Source organism: Schistocerca americana, chromosome 7 (assembly GCF_021461395.2).
Source record: "Schistocerca americana isolate TAMUIC-IGC-003095 chromosome 7, iqSchAmer2.1, whole genome shotgun sequence".
NCBI lineage: Eukaryota > Metazoa > Arthropoda > Insecta > Orthoptera > Acrididae > Schistocerca > Schistocerca americana.
Genome location: NC_060125.1, coordinates 142,886,753 through 142,901,119, shown reverse-complemented (window position 1 = coordinate 142,901,119; position 14,367 = coordinate 142,886,753).

Here is a 14,367-nt window from a genome sequence, read left to right as displayed (position 1 = left end):
TAACAGTCATGCCATGTTTGTTTCAGATGAGATGATGACTGATGCATAACATGTTATTAACTACAGATAGCAATGGCTACTAACAAGTGAACTCTCTTAATTCAATCCAGTAACACGAAATTACCATATTTCACCTTTTGGAGCAACATACAACTTTATTCATAGTTGTAAATAATTTAGTTAGTTAATTAGGTTGTTGTTAGCTCCATTGATATTTGAACAATTCTTTTATCGAAATGATGTGGAATGACTCAGTTTACAGGATATGTATACATGATTAGTGTTAATAGTAATGAACACATTATTATTTTTAGCCCTACTAGCGTAGCTACACTCTTTTTTTTTCTGGCTACCAGGTGTAAAGGAGACCCTTCACTGAATAGCACGTGTTGAGTCACTGACAGGCACACACAAAAGAGAAAGAAAACTTGCCACCTTGCAGAATAAATCCGTTGTCGAGCTAGAGTATTTATACACAGTTGGCAACACATGAAAATTAAATTAATACATACATGAAACTGAAACACAGTTGTTGTAGTGAAATAGAGGTAAATAGGCTTAAAACATAATGAAGTGAGCAGTATTAAAGTTGCAGACAGTATAAGTTGAAGGTATTCTTTCACTGTCAGTCACATTTCTGTGATTTAAGTAATAAATTAGGATGCTGTGCTTTGTTTTCCAACCATGAAAGTCATGGGCCCTGTAGTGAACAAGTTAATGGAAACCCTGAATGTCATCATTGCAGGGGAAGACACGTAATTTCAGAAACACTGGTTGGCATGTGTAACATTCATGATATTGTATGTATTAGTTTGCATGATTGTTTGTCTGCCTATGACATGCAATAACTTAGCAGAACTAGGTGCAAATTTACAGACACACATGACATTGTTGTTATTATTATTATTATTATTATTATTGATCCACAGTCTGTTTCAAATCATCCTGCGTGCCATTATCAAGGTGGCCATTCATCTACAGATGACATAAGATGATTTCTGGTAGAATTATTTAATGTTAAGTTACTTATGACATAGCAGCTTTGAAAACCCTTCTGCTCTTCTTGCATCACATCACAGTGATACAACCCCTTACTTTTCCAATCGTGTTGTTCATTATTTATTGCCTACTAAGAGTGTTGGGAGAGCCAGTCATGACAAAACTCTACCATCTGGTGAGCAAGATGTATGAGACAAGCGAAATACCCTCAGACTTCAAGAAGAATATAATAATTCCAATCCCAAAGAAAGCAGGTGTTGACAGATGTGAAAATTACCGAACTATCAGTTTAATAAGTCACAGCTGCAAAATACTAACGCGAAATCTTTACAGACCAATGGAAAAACTGGTAGAAGCGGACCTCGGGGAAGATCAGTTTGGATTCCGTAGAAATGTTGGAACACGTGAGGCAATACTAACTTTACGACTTATCTTAGAAGAAAGATTAAGAAAAGGCAAACCTACGTTTCTAGCATTTGTAGACTTAGAGAAACCTTTTGACAATGTTAACTGGAATACTCTCTTTCAAATTCTGAAGGTGGCAGGGGTAAAATACAGGGAGCGAAAGGCTATTTACAATTTGTACAGAAACCAGATGGCAGTTATGAATCGATGGACATGAAAGGGAAGCAGTGGTTGGGAAGGGAGTGAGACAGGGTTGTAGCCTGTCCCCGATGTTATTCAATCTCTATATTGAGCAAGCAGTAAAGGAAACAAAAGAAAAATTCGGAGTAGGTATTAAAATTCATGGAGAAGAAGTAAAAACTTTGAGGTTCGCCGATGACATTGTAATTCTGTCAGAGACAACAAAGGACTTGGAAGAGCAGTTGAACGGAATGAACAGTGTCTTGAAAGGAGGATATAAGATGAACATCAACAAACGCAAAACAAGGATAATGGAATGTAGTCAAATTAAATCGGGTGATGCTGAGGGAATTAGATTAGGAAATGAGACACTTAAAGTAGTAAAGGAGTTTTGCTATTTAGGGAGTAAAATAACTGATGATGGTCGAAGTAGAGAGGATATGAAATGTAGACTGGCAATGGCAAGGAAATCGTTTATGAAGAAGAGAAATTTGTTAACATCGAGTATAGATTTAAGTGTCAGGAAGTCGTTTCTGAAAGTGTTTGTATGGAGTGTAGCCATGTATGGAATTGAAACATGGATGATAACTAGTTTGGACGAGAAGAAAATAGAAGCTTTCGAAATGTGGTGCTACAGAAGAATCCTGAGGATAAGGTGGGTAGATCACGTAAATAATGAGGAGGTATTGAATAGGATTGGGGAGAAGAGAAGTTTGTGGCACAACTTGACTAGAAGAAGGGATCGGTTGGTAGGACATGTTTTGAGGCATCAAGGGATCACAAATTTAGCATTGGAGGGCAGCGTGGAGGGTAAAAATCGTAGAGGGAGACCAAGAGATGAACACACTAAGCAGATTCAGAAGGATGTAGGTTGCAGTAGGTACTGGGAGATGAAGAAGCTTGCACAGGATAGAGTAGCATGGAGAGCTGCATCAAACCAGTCTCAGGACTGAAGACCACAACAACAACAACAACAACAACAAGAGTGTTGTGTAATCCACACAGCCTATTTATTGCCCTGTGCAATCTCAAATTTGTGTCACCCTCTTCCTTGACTAACCATGTTGCGTCATCAGAGGCTCAAAACATGTTTCAGCATATCTTTCCCAAAGGGAAGACACACATTTTATGTGGATTACATACACATTCTGGCTTGATATGCAGGAGTTGGCAGTCGTGTGTGTGTGTGTGTGTGTGTGTGTGTGTGTGTGTGTGTGTGTGTGTTTGTGTTGGGGGGGGGGGGGGGGCTGTTGTGTGTGTGAATCGTGTGTATATCTCTTTTACTGATGAAGGCTGTGGCTGAAAACTTTACATAAGCGTAAATTGTGCCTGGCTACAACTTGAGGTGTCTTCGTTACAGTAAGTGTCAATCTGTTTTTTCTTATGTTGTTGATGTTCCTATCTGGAGTTTCCATTGTTTGATACAGTGAAACATATTTCTTATGAATCTCTGGACATATAGGTCTTTAAACACACACACACACACACACACACACACACACACACACACACATACGCATGTGCGCGCGCAAAACTTGGCCCTAGCAGATCCCAAAGTCTCTATCAGTGCCCTACATTTTCATTAACTCAGTAGCCATTTATTTTAAAGACACACATAATATCACCATCTGGTAGTTTTATTCAGCTAATGGAATAGATAAATACAATTACACGAAAATGATTTATTCTAAAACCCTCATAAAATCATCAAGTAGTTTTATTCAACTAATTCTTTTATATAAATGTTGTGGAATTAATTAGTTGACAGGGTATGTATACCAGATTAGCATTAACATAAATGAACATTGTTTTCATTGTAATCACGAAATTACACTTTCGAATATTTTTATTTACTACCGGTTATTAGTGTCTTGAAAGGAGGATATAAGATGAACATCAACAAAAGCAAAACAAGGATAATGGAATGTAGTCTAACTAAGTCGGGTGATGCTGAGGGAATTAGATTAGGAAATGAGACACTTAAAGTAGTAAAGGAGTTTTGCTATTTGGGGAGCAAAATAACTGATGATGGTCGAAGTAGAGAGGATATAAAATGTAGACTGGCAATGGCAAGGAAATCGTTTCTGAAGAAGAGAAATTTGTTAACATCGAGTATAGATTTAAGTGTCGGAAGTCCTTTCTGAAAGTATTTGTATGGAGTGTAGCCATGTATGGAAGTGAAACATGGACGATAACTAGTTTGGACAAGAAGAAAATAGAAGCTTTCGAAATGTGGTGCTACAGAAGTATGCTGAGGATAAGGTGGATAGATCATGTAGCTAATGAGGAGGTATTGAATAGGATTGGGGAGAAGAGAAGTTTGTGGCACAACTTGACTAGAAGAAGGGATCGGTTGGTAGGACATGTTTTGAGGCATCAAGGGATCACAAATTTAGCATTGGAGGGCAGCGTGGAGGGTAAAAATCGTAGAGGGAGACCAAGAGATGAATACACTAAGCAGATTCAGAAGGATGTAGGTTGCAGTAGGTACTGGGAGATGAAAAAGCTTGCACAGGATAGAGTAGCATGGAGAGCTGCATCAAACCGGTCTCAGGACTGAAGACCACAACAACAACCAATTATTAAATAAAAATTTGTCCATGGAATAGAAGTAGTTAACAAGGAGGGATGATTTCAGGATAGATTTAAAAATTGGTTCATTTTCCAGTAGACATTTTCTGATATTGGGAAAATTATCAACAATTTTTTGTTGCCGTATATTGAACTCCTATCTGAGCCACAGACAGTTTCAGTAATGGCAATAGAGGCCATTCTTTTGTGAGTCATGTAGATATGGCATGACTATTCTTCTCAAATTGTGATGGATTATTTATGGTGAATATCATTACTGAATATGTATTGTGACAGAGCAGTTAAAATGCCTAACTTCTTGAAGAGGTGCCTACATGATGACTGTGGGTGCACACAAAATGTTCTCTCCTTTCAACATAGTTTGTATTATTCCACCCAAGTTTTTGCATTGTGTTTCTTAAGTATGATTGAAACCAATCTTGTAGAGAGTATCATGATTTATGCAATCAAATTCTTTGAGAAGATCACAGAAACGCTTGTAATTTTTGTGAGTGAGTGTATAAATAGTATTCTCAGTCGAGCAATTCTCCTAGAATCCAAACTGTAATGTGGTAAGTAGGTTGTTTCTACTTAAATGTGAGACTAAGATAAGGTGTTAGTAAGAAAATAGTGCAATAATTATTTAAATCTTTCATTTCACATTTTCTATAAAGAGATTTAACAATTCAATATTTTAATCTGACTGGAAAAATTCCCTGTGCCAGGGGCACATTACATTTACAGTAAGGGATTACTTTCTAAGTTAGATCAACTTCTCAGAATTATGTGTGAAATTTCATCAATACCATATGAACTTTGTTTTTTAGAATTTTTATCATTGTGTTATTTTCAGTGAAAGGTTTTGGTGTTACTTGTAGTTCCTCAAAATTTTGTGGAATGACATTTGTAATTGATTCTCTTTTTTCATCAACTCAACCATTTGATCCAATGAAAGGAAATACAGGATGGAATAATGACAATATTATGCAAAGGACACACACACACACACACACACACACACACACACACACACACACACAAAACCACAGTCTCTGGTTGCCAAAGCCGGACAGCGAGCAGCAGCATGATGAGAGAAGCAAACTTTGGGGGGAGGGGGGGCCAGAAGGAGGAGGCTGGAGTGGGGAAGTGGAAGGAGGAGGCTGGAATTGGGGGGGGGGGGGGGTGATAGCAGAGTAGGGCTGGGGAACGGTAAAGTACTGCTAATGGGAGCACACAGGGATGAGTGAGGGAGAGGTTAGGGCAGCTAGGTGCAGTTGCGAGGTTAGATGGAGGACAGGATGGAGGGGGATGGCCAGTGGAAAAGGAGAGAAGTAAAAAGACTGTGGATGCATAGGTGGAATAGAGGGCTGCGTAGTGCTGGAATCGGACCAGGGAATGGGATGCGTGGATAAAGGACAATGACTAACAAAGGTTGAGGGCAGGAGAGTTACGGGAACAAAGGATATATTGTAAGGAGAGTTCCCATCTGCACAATTCAGAAAAGCCAATGTTGGTGGGAAAGATCCAGATGGCACAGGCTGTGAAGCAGTAATTGAAATGAAGAATGTTTTGTTGAGCAGTGTGCTGAGGTACTGGGTGGCCCAGGTGTTTCTCAGCCACAGTTTGTCAGTGGCCATTCATGCGAACAGACAGCTTGATGGTTGTCGTGCACATGTAGAATGCAGCACAGTGGTTGCAGCTTAGCTTGTAAATGACGTGAGTGGTTTCACAGGTATCTCTGCCTTTGATTGGATAGGTGATGCTTGTGACTGGACTGGAGTACATAGTGGTGGAATGATGTATGGGACAAGTCATGCATCTAAGTCTATTACAGGAATATGAGATTAGTTTTGGGAGCAGGTGTTGTGTAGGGATGGACGATGATATTGTTTAGGTTTGGTGGGTCGCGGAATAACACTGTGGGAGGGATGTGGGTAGGACATTCCTCATTTCTTGGCACTAAGAGTAGTAGTGCTGCTATGTTTAGGAAGCTGCTGCATTTAGAAAATGATTGTTAAAAAATACATGCAACATGTTATCTGTTACAACATTGTCATTTAGTTTAATTGTTGTGGTGTATTGTACACCGATTGATAGTTCTGTCTCTCATTTCGCAATATTCCATATACTTTCAATCTTCTTATCTGCTTTATGTATTGCTGTGAGGATGTGCATATTACTAAACATATTATTGACTTTCCGTAAAATAATACAGTATTTTTTGTAGATCACAAGTAGCGTCAGGTCATGAGTTACTCTGGCTTTTATATAAGTTTCCCTTTTCCTCTTACATGATATTTTAATCCCTTTGTTTATCTATTGCCTACTGTTTTTTTATGGACTCACTGTATGACTTTTTTACTGCAGGGTTCACTGAATTTTACTTTAGCATCTCTTTCTATTTACTCATAACCATATCGTATCTTTTAACTAATTCTTAAAACGTTATGACGTGTTCACATTAATAAGCCTCACTGCTTTGTGTGAACATGTTTCAGAGCTGTAAAGTTGTAAATTCTTTATTTCTGTTAATTGTGGATTATGATCAGATAGTCCATTAACAAAACTGTTTCTTTTACTTGTCTGACATGTAGCTCAATAATGCATTCTGATTACTAATAAATAGGTGAAAGTTCCCTAGAGGGAATCTGTAGACTGTTACAATCATAATGGAAGTATTCTGCAATAGTAACTCACAAGCACATGCTGATGTACACACAAAGTGATTGTTTCAGTGTTTTTGAGTCTGTGTCCAACTTTCACATATACTAAAGTAGAAGGAAGGTGAGCATTGGCATTTTTGCGTAGCAATCAGTGAATAAGAAACAAAAGACTACAAATACGCCTGAGTGTAAACCAACTGTTGGTAAGACCATACCTTTAACATACAAATTAAAGCTCACAGGCACTGGTGTCTAATTATTAGCACCAACAAAAGCTATGAAATGATCACAATAACTGAAGCCACTGTTTACATTCACCTATACAGCAAACCTCGGTGTGACAGGGGCTTGGAACAAAACAACAGGTAAATTATAAGGTGTAAGATTACAGGACTAGTAAGAAAGAAAAATATACAAATAACATGACATAAAATATAACAGAATTTGTTATAGCAAAGTAACCACCATCTGGCATGGGAAGTCAGAGGTGCAAAGTTCTTGATTTACGCAAAATATTACATTGAAACTAAGAAATCAAATACATAAATAGTGGTGATTGTAGAATATGCCACGATTTAACAGGTCAAAATGTCATGAAACACAGTATTCTTTATAAAAAAATTTTTAGGGTGCAGACTAAACATTTTTTGTTGTATTTAATGACTTGATGATACACACATCTTATTCGTCCTGTTTGAACATGTTAACACATTATAATTGTTTCTGAGGCTTAATTACAAAAAATCATCGCAATTTAAAAAGCAGAATGATATAAAAGCACATTGTGGATGCAGAGACAGTTTAGTCCACACATCAATAACAACTAATTTGTAACATTAGTTGTTGCAAAGAATTAGTGATATATTGGCTAGAGACACAAGTGTACGAAATATGCTAGCCTTGTAGAAACCTCCACTACTACACCTATTATTTATGGAAAAAATTTCCTCGTATGATGCAAACAGAACTTGGGTATAAGGAAACAGTATTCTCTTTAAAGTATAAAAGCTTTGTCCTGAAAAATACATCGCACTCTGGTTATACACTTTGCACAATCCCTGGGTCAGAACTCATCATACATACATTTACAGTTGATACAACAGAAATTCAAACAGTCAAGCAAATGGTTTTGAATACTCATATGGAGGAGATAACTTTATTACACATCTTATAGCAGCAGTGGGACCCCTTATAACATAAAAGCAGGCCATAAAAATTAATCTAAAATGCAAGGTGTGGATAAGTAGTAATATACATCATACATCCAGAAAAAATGTCATAACTTAGGAAAGATAACAGTACAAATTATTCCTAAAATATACATCATACTGTAGACAAATTAGAACCAGATTATACACATTTTTCTGCAATTACCTACTAAAACAATGAAAATGTAGTGACAAACTAGCAACATGAAATAATCACATGTAAGTGATGAGTATTTAAGTTTCTTGTCTACTGGGAAAACGTATAAATTTTCATAACCAAACACCTAATGTGTAGTGTGCATGGATTTTGTTAAAGCCTCATTATGACAGTCAGTTATGTAACCTGACCACCAGTTGACAGACGTTATTACAAAACTGGTGATAAAAGTACAAGGCAATTAATCTCTATAAAGAACCTCAAAAAATTGCTGTACATTAAAATATGTTGGCTAGTGAGAAGTGTGAGTAATGAGGTTCATGCATCTGATTCACATGTATTACCTAGTAGGTAGAACAATGTTAACGTAATAAAAATATTGTAATGCGGTTATGAGATACGTACTCATGGGCTGTGTCAGAACCCTTATTACAACACATTAATGAAAACTCATTCAAACGGCAAAGGAATTGCTAGATTACATGAAAAATAATTACATATAAGTGAATATAGTTCCTATTCACTTCGTGTCAGCACCTAAGAGATGTTGACTACAGTGAAAACTATGTTCCAATAGGCTTCCTAAACTTCCAAAATTGGAAGAACAAAAGGGAGAATACTTTTTAAAAACACTAAAATTAATAAAATCTATTGGTACAAAACAGAACATATGTGTCTAGGCATTGAGATAGCTAAAATAGAAGCTAATGTATGTTCTTGCATGTTATTTTAAGTTGTTTTGAAAATAACATGCCAATGTATGTTGGCAAGATGTGCATTTCCCCTTCGTTTTTGCTATGTGTTTTTAATGTACAATTTTAAATTTGAAATATTCAATTAATGATTTGCAAGTGCTTGTCTGGTATTTTGTGGTAATCTCTTGTCAAATAAAGTAATGTTCAGTCTTCACATGACACATGTCAAGTAGAGGGTGTTCCAATCCCCTGTCACACCGCGGTCTGCTGTATAGGTGAATGTAAACAGTGGCTTCAGTTACTGTGATAATTTCATAGCTTTTGTTACTGCTAATAACTAGACACTAGTGCCGACACTAGTGCCTACAAGCTTTAATTTGTGTGCTAAAGGTATTTTCTTACCAACAGTTGGTTTATACCCAGGTGTACTTGTGGTCTTTTGTTTCTTATTCACTGATTGCTATATGAAGTGTTTAACTTCCAGCACTGAAGATGATCATTATGTGATTGAAAATTGATTTTGCTGTTAATAAATCATCAAAATTACAGCCAATGCTGACCTTCCTTGTAATTTTATTTATCATATGGTCGTTGTGTACACAGCTCTCTATGGAGTTGCCAGTCAATTTCACACATACTGCAACTCCTCCCTTTTCCACATTCACTCTACAGGAAAGTGATGCTATTCTGTAAATTCTTTATATAACTTCTCTATCCCTGTTTTTCCATGGTGTTCAGACAGGTACAGAACATCTATCACTTCAGAAATTCCCATAACTTCTAGTCCTGCCAGAAGCTCACCTACCTTGTTTTTTCAGCCTCTTAATGGTATGATGAAACAAACTAATTTTACTTTTCTGGGCACTGTTAAGTATCTGATGGTCCTGTTCTGTTGTAATTTCTTTCAATACTCTCTCCCTACAAACTGGCTCTAACCTAAAAAAAAAAAAAAAAAAAAAAGTGGCTCTCTGATTCCAGTAATCTCACAGATTTTGTCTTGGGTGCTTGTGGCCTCCCTTACACCTACTGCAGACTGCTCTGCTAATTTGTCCTTCACCCTCCTATTTCAATGCAGGACATGGTTTGTGTATCTCCCTCTTCCAATTGCAGCAACAGGTACATTACAGACATGAGATTTTATTTCAATCAGTAGCAATCCACTCAGCTCTTTGTTTACATGGATGATAGCTGCTTTAACCCAGAGCCACCAAGACACTGCAAAACCTTCACAAACCTCACATCTTAATACTATACTGTAAGTTATACACCTAGCTATGTGTTTAGCATTTTGCCTAAATTTCTCCCACGACTGCTATGGAGCAGTAGGACTCTCTCTCTCTCTCTCTCTCTCTCTCTCTCTCTCTCTCTCTCTCTCTCTCTCTCTCTCTCTCTTTCCCCTACTTGGTTTTTCTACCAACCTACTCTTAAAATTGTTCCTACAAATCTTCTGTGCTGTACTGTACTCAAAACTGATTCTGGCTTTTCCCATATTTCAGGCAATGAGGCAAACTGGTTGCTTATTGGAACATGAAATGTGATTTCTGAGATTTTTACTTTTGATTACTATTTGTTACCTTTTCCCAAGTTTCCATGCCTGTTGTCTCATTCATTTTTTCTGATTCAAATACACCATTTCTAATTCTAGACACACATCTTTCATACCTGTTCCATGATTCTTTTGTCTCAACTGCACAATCTACAACTCCATGGGAAAGCCTCATCTAATTCTTTACCTGTCCCCGCCACTAAAATCGCTCCAATGAAAAAAAAAACCCACAGTCCTGACTTGTTTCTCCCACACTAACCAAACTATGCAATATCCACATTTATTGTACTCTAGTTGCAGTGTCTGGGATTCCCTGGAATGTTTAATATCTGCCATACAAAGTGATTGACCATTTGCTTTGTTGATACGCTTGTGAGTGCAAGCTGTATGGGAAACTGCAGTCACTTTAAATCAAAGGGAATATTTTTGTCTCTGTGTATCAACACGTCTTCATCTGCATGAAAAGATGATTAGTTGTGCACCCGCCACTACATTTTGTGGTAAGTGTCTCATTGTGCTTTTGGAGAACTGTTCATCTATTATTTCAGTTCAGTTTTCACTGTTTCAAGTAAGGCTGTGTTCGAGCACGACTTGAACTGTTTGAACAGTTTATGTCACAGTTTGGAAAATCTCGGTTTCTGTTCAATCTTGCTAGATTGATTACTGCTGCTACAAATGGCAGGTTATCAAGATTTAAGTGAGTTGGAACATGGTGTTATAATCGGTGCACGAGTGATGGAACACAGCATTTCTGGGGTAGCGATGAAGTCGGTAATTTCCCATATGACCGTTTCACGAGTGTACCACGAATATCAGGAATTGGGTAAAATGTTAAATCTCCGACTTTGCTGTGGCTGGAAAAAGATCCTGCAAGAATGAGACCAACAATGAGTGAAGAGAATCGTTCAGTATGACAGAGTGAAACCCTTCTGCAAGGTTGTTGCAGATTTCAATGCTATGTGTCATCAACAGGTGTCAACATGTGAACCATTCAACGAAACGTCACCAGTATGGGCTTCTGGAGCTGAAGTTCATGTACTCATGATGACTGCAAGACACAAAGCTTTATACCTTGCCTGGCCATGTCAACACCGACATTGGACTGTTGATGACTGGAAACATGTTGAATGGTCGGACAAATCTTGTTTGAAATTGTATCAAGCCGATGGATGTGTACAGGTGTGGAAACGACCTCATGAATCCATGAACCCTGCATGTCAGCTGGGGGCTGTTCAAATTGGTGGAGGCTCTGTAGTGGTGTGGTGTGTATGCAGTTAGAATGATATGGGACCCTTGATATGTAGAGATATGACTCTTGACAGGTGACATGTATGTAAGCGTCCTGCCTGATCGTCTGCATCCATTCATGTGCATTGTGGATTCTGACAGACTTGGGCAACTCCATGAGGATAGTGCAACACCTCACATGTCAGAATTGCTACAAAGTGGCTCCAGGAACTCTCTTCTGAGTTTAAACACTTCTGCTGGCCACCAATGTCCCAGACATGAACATTATTGAGCGTATTATGGATGCCTTGCCACGTGCTGTTCAGAAGAGATCTCCACCCCTGGTACTCTCATGGATTTATGGACATCCCTGCAGGATTAATGGTAACAGGTGATACTGATTTTATGATAAACTAAAAAACACTAACATTCACTTAAATTGTAATAAAGTAAGAATTAGTGAGAACTTATATTCAGATGAACTGTGCAGCTAACTTCAAGATGGCAGGCAGACAGACTTAGGCACGAGAATGTAAACACCACATAGGTATTGACTGAATGTAAGTTCCAGATCACAGAAGACATCAAATGAGAAATCTAAAATAGCATAATACTTTTGACAAAAATATTAAATAGGCACTATCTGGAAATAATAAAAAAGCACTGTAATGGATTCAAAAAATGTGTAGCATTCTGGACTGCTTGTACTGATGTCTGAGCTCTTTCGAGCATGCAGTCAGTTGCCAACTGAAGTGCAGTTTGCTTTATCCTGCCAATACAACATATTGACTTGAATTAAACAATGGGAAATCCAGGATGGAAAAACTGTATTGTCGCAGACAGGCATAATGAGAAAGACTGCTAAAATATGAAAGCTTTAAGACAAAGTCCTTCAGCAGCAGAAAACAGTCAACACACACACACACACACACACACACACAGGTCACTGGAGCCGGACTGCGATTGCAACTGCAGCTGCTGTGCCATCTCACAGTTGCAGTAGGGCTCGACCACTCTGAGACAGAGTGTGAGTTATGCTTGTGTGAACTGTTGTGTGTTTCCTGCTGCAGAAGAAGGATTTTATCCAAAAGCTTTGATATCTTTATCAGTCTTTTCCATTATGCATGTCTGCGACTCAACCCCTCGTCTGCATCTTGAGTATCAATTTATCTATTCCATATTGATTTATGGGCAAGAATTGTCACTTTATCTGAATACTGAGTAGAACCAACTTGTCTACTGTGAATAAGGAAAAAGTAGTTTCGAACAGCTGCAGCAAAACTTAGTGCAGCTGAATTCTTTTCCTCTGGCTCTGCTTGGTCTTTTACAAAACCATCACACATTCATGTGCTGGTCATAAGGTAGGTTGAGGGTATGGGCATCTAGTAAGGGTAGCTTCGAATGATAACAGGAGAATGATATAGGTGAAAAAGCATACGGAAATTCAGCACTCGGGACACAAGGGGTGCATGTGAGGAAAACAACTAGGAAGAGTCATCACAGCCAAGATACAACAGACCAAAATCTGGAGTGCAGGATAGTTGAATGTTATCAATCTGGAAACTATGGGCAGAGAACGAGTTCCATCTGGAACCCACACTGTACTTCCACCCACTAAAACTCCACATTACTACCTCCCTTCAATCCTAACTGGTCACCATATATGGAGCATCTAAAATGTCCCTAGCTGGCAGTTTCTAACTGGTGCAGAATGCTCTTGGCACACAATATAGGCTAGTTCCGGTGCACACAATGATAGGCCAATTTTGAGTGTGAGAGAAAGAAAATTTAATAATCCTAGATCATTAATTAAATGCTCCCAAACAAATTCCTCCAAGCAGGTGGTCACCTGCACAATCCTTCCCCCTACACAGGATTGGAGATGCACAAAGTTTACATCAGATGCGTCTTTGGAAAGACAGATTGCCCTGATAGGGGACTTGCAGACTAGGGGAGTGCAAGTGTTAAATAACCTAAAATTTTCAGAGGAAGGGGAATAATTGCAAAAAAAAATACATAAGTGGACTAAAGGAGTACAATTTTTAAAAGTGGGCTGGAAAAACTCAATGTTGCTTGTCTCTGTAGACCGAGCTTCGAAGACCATTAGTGTGATGGGATGTAGTGCTGAGGTGACTGCACTGGCGAGAGGCGACTGCACTGACGATGGAGGGAAGCATTGCCTGCCTGGTAGCACATGGCTTGAGAATCAGTGATGTGAAACTGCAATACTCCCTCAGTTGATCATTTGAGGGGTTCATCTTCACCAGTCATTGAAAATATTGATTAAAAATTTTAAAATATAAGTTTATACAGAAGGGCATTAACTTGTTCAGAGCAGAATTATATTTGAAGTATTTCCAAAAAAATTGTGAAAGAAATGAGTGGGTTACTGTTTGAAGTGAAATTGCCAGGGAATATTGTGAAATTGGGGAGGAGGAATATGACAATGTTTACATTGGTGCCCTTGCTCTGTATAACTGAATTACATATTAGAATACAAAAAAAACAAATGAAGGGCTTATTTCAATAGTGGTACAAGTCCATTTTTGTTTATATTGAGATACAGAGTCCGAAAGTTAAATGAGTGCTGAAAAATCTGCGGTTGAGATACCAGAAATATTCAAGCATATGGCTTCTTGCTAGAGATGAACCTTTCTTTCTTTCTGTTTGTTTGGCTCATTAATTTCAGAAGCATTATAGACAGAAATGTGGAGGT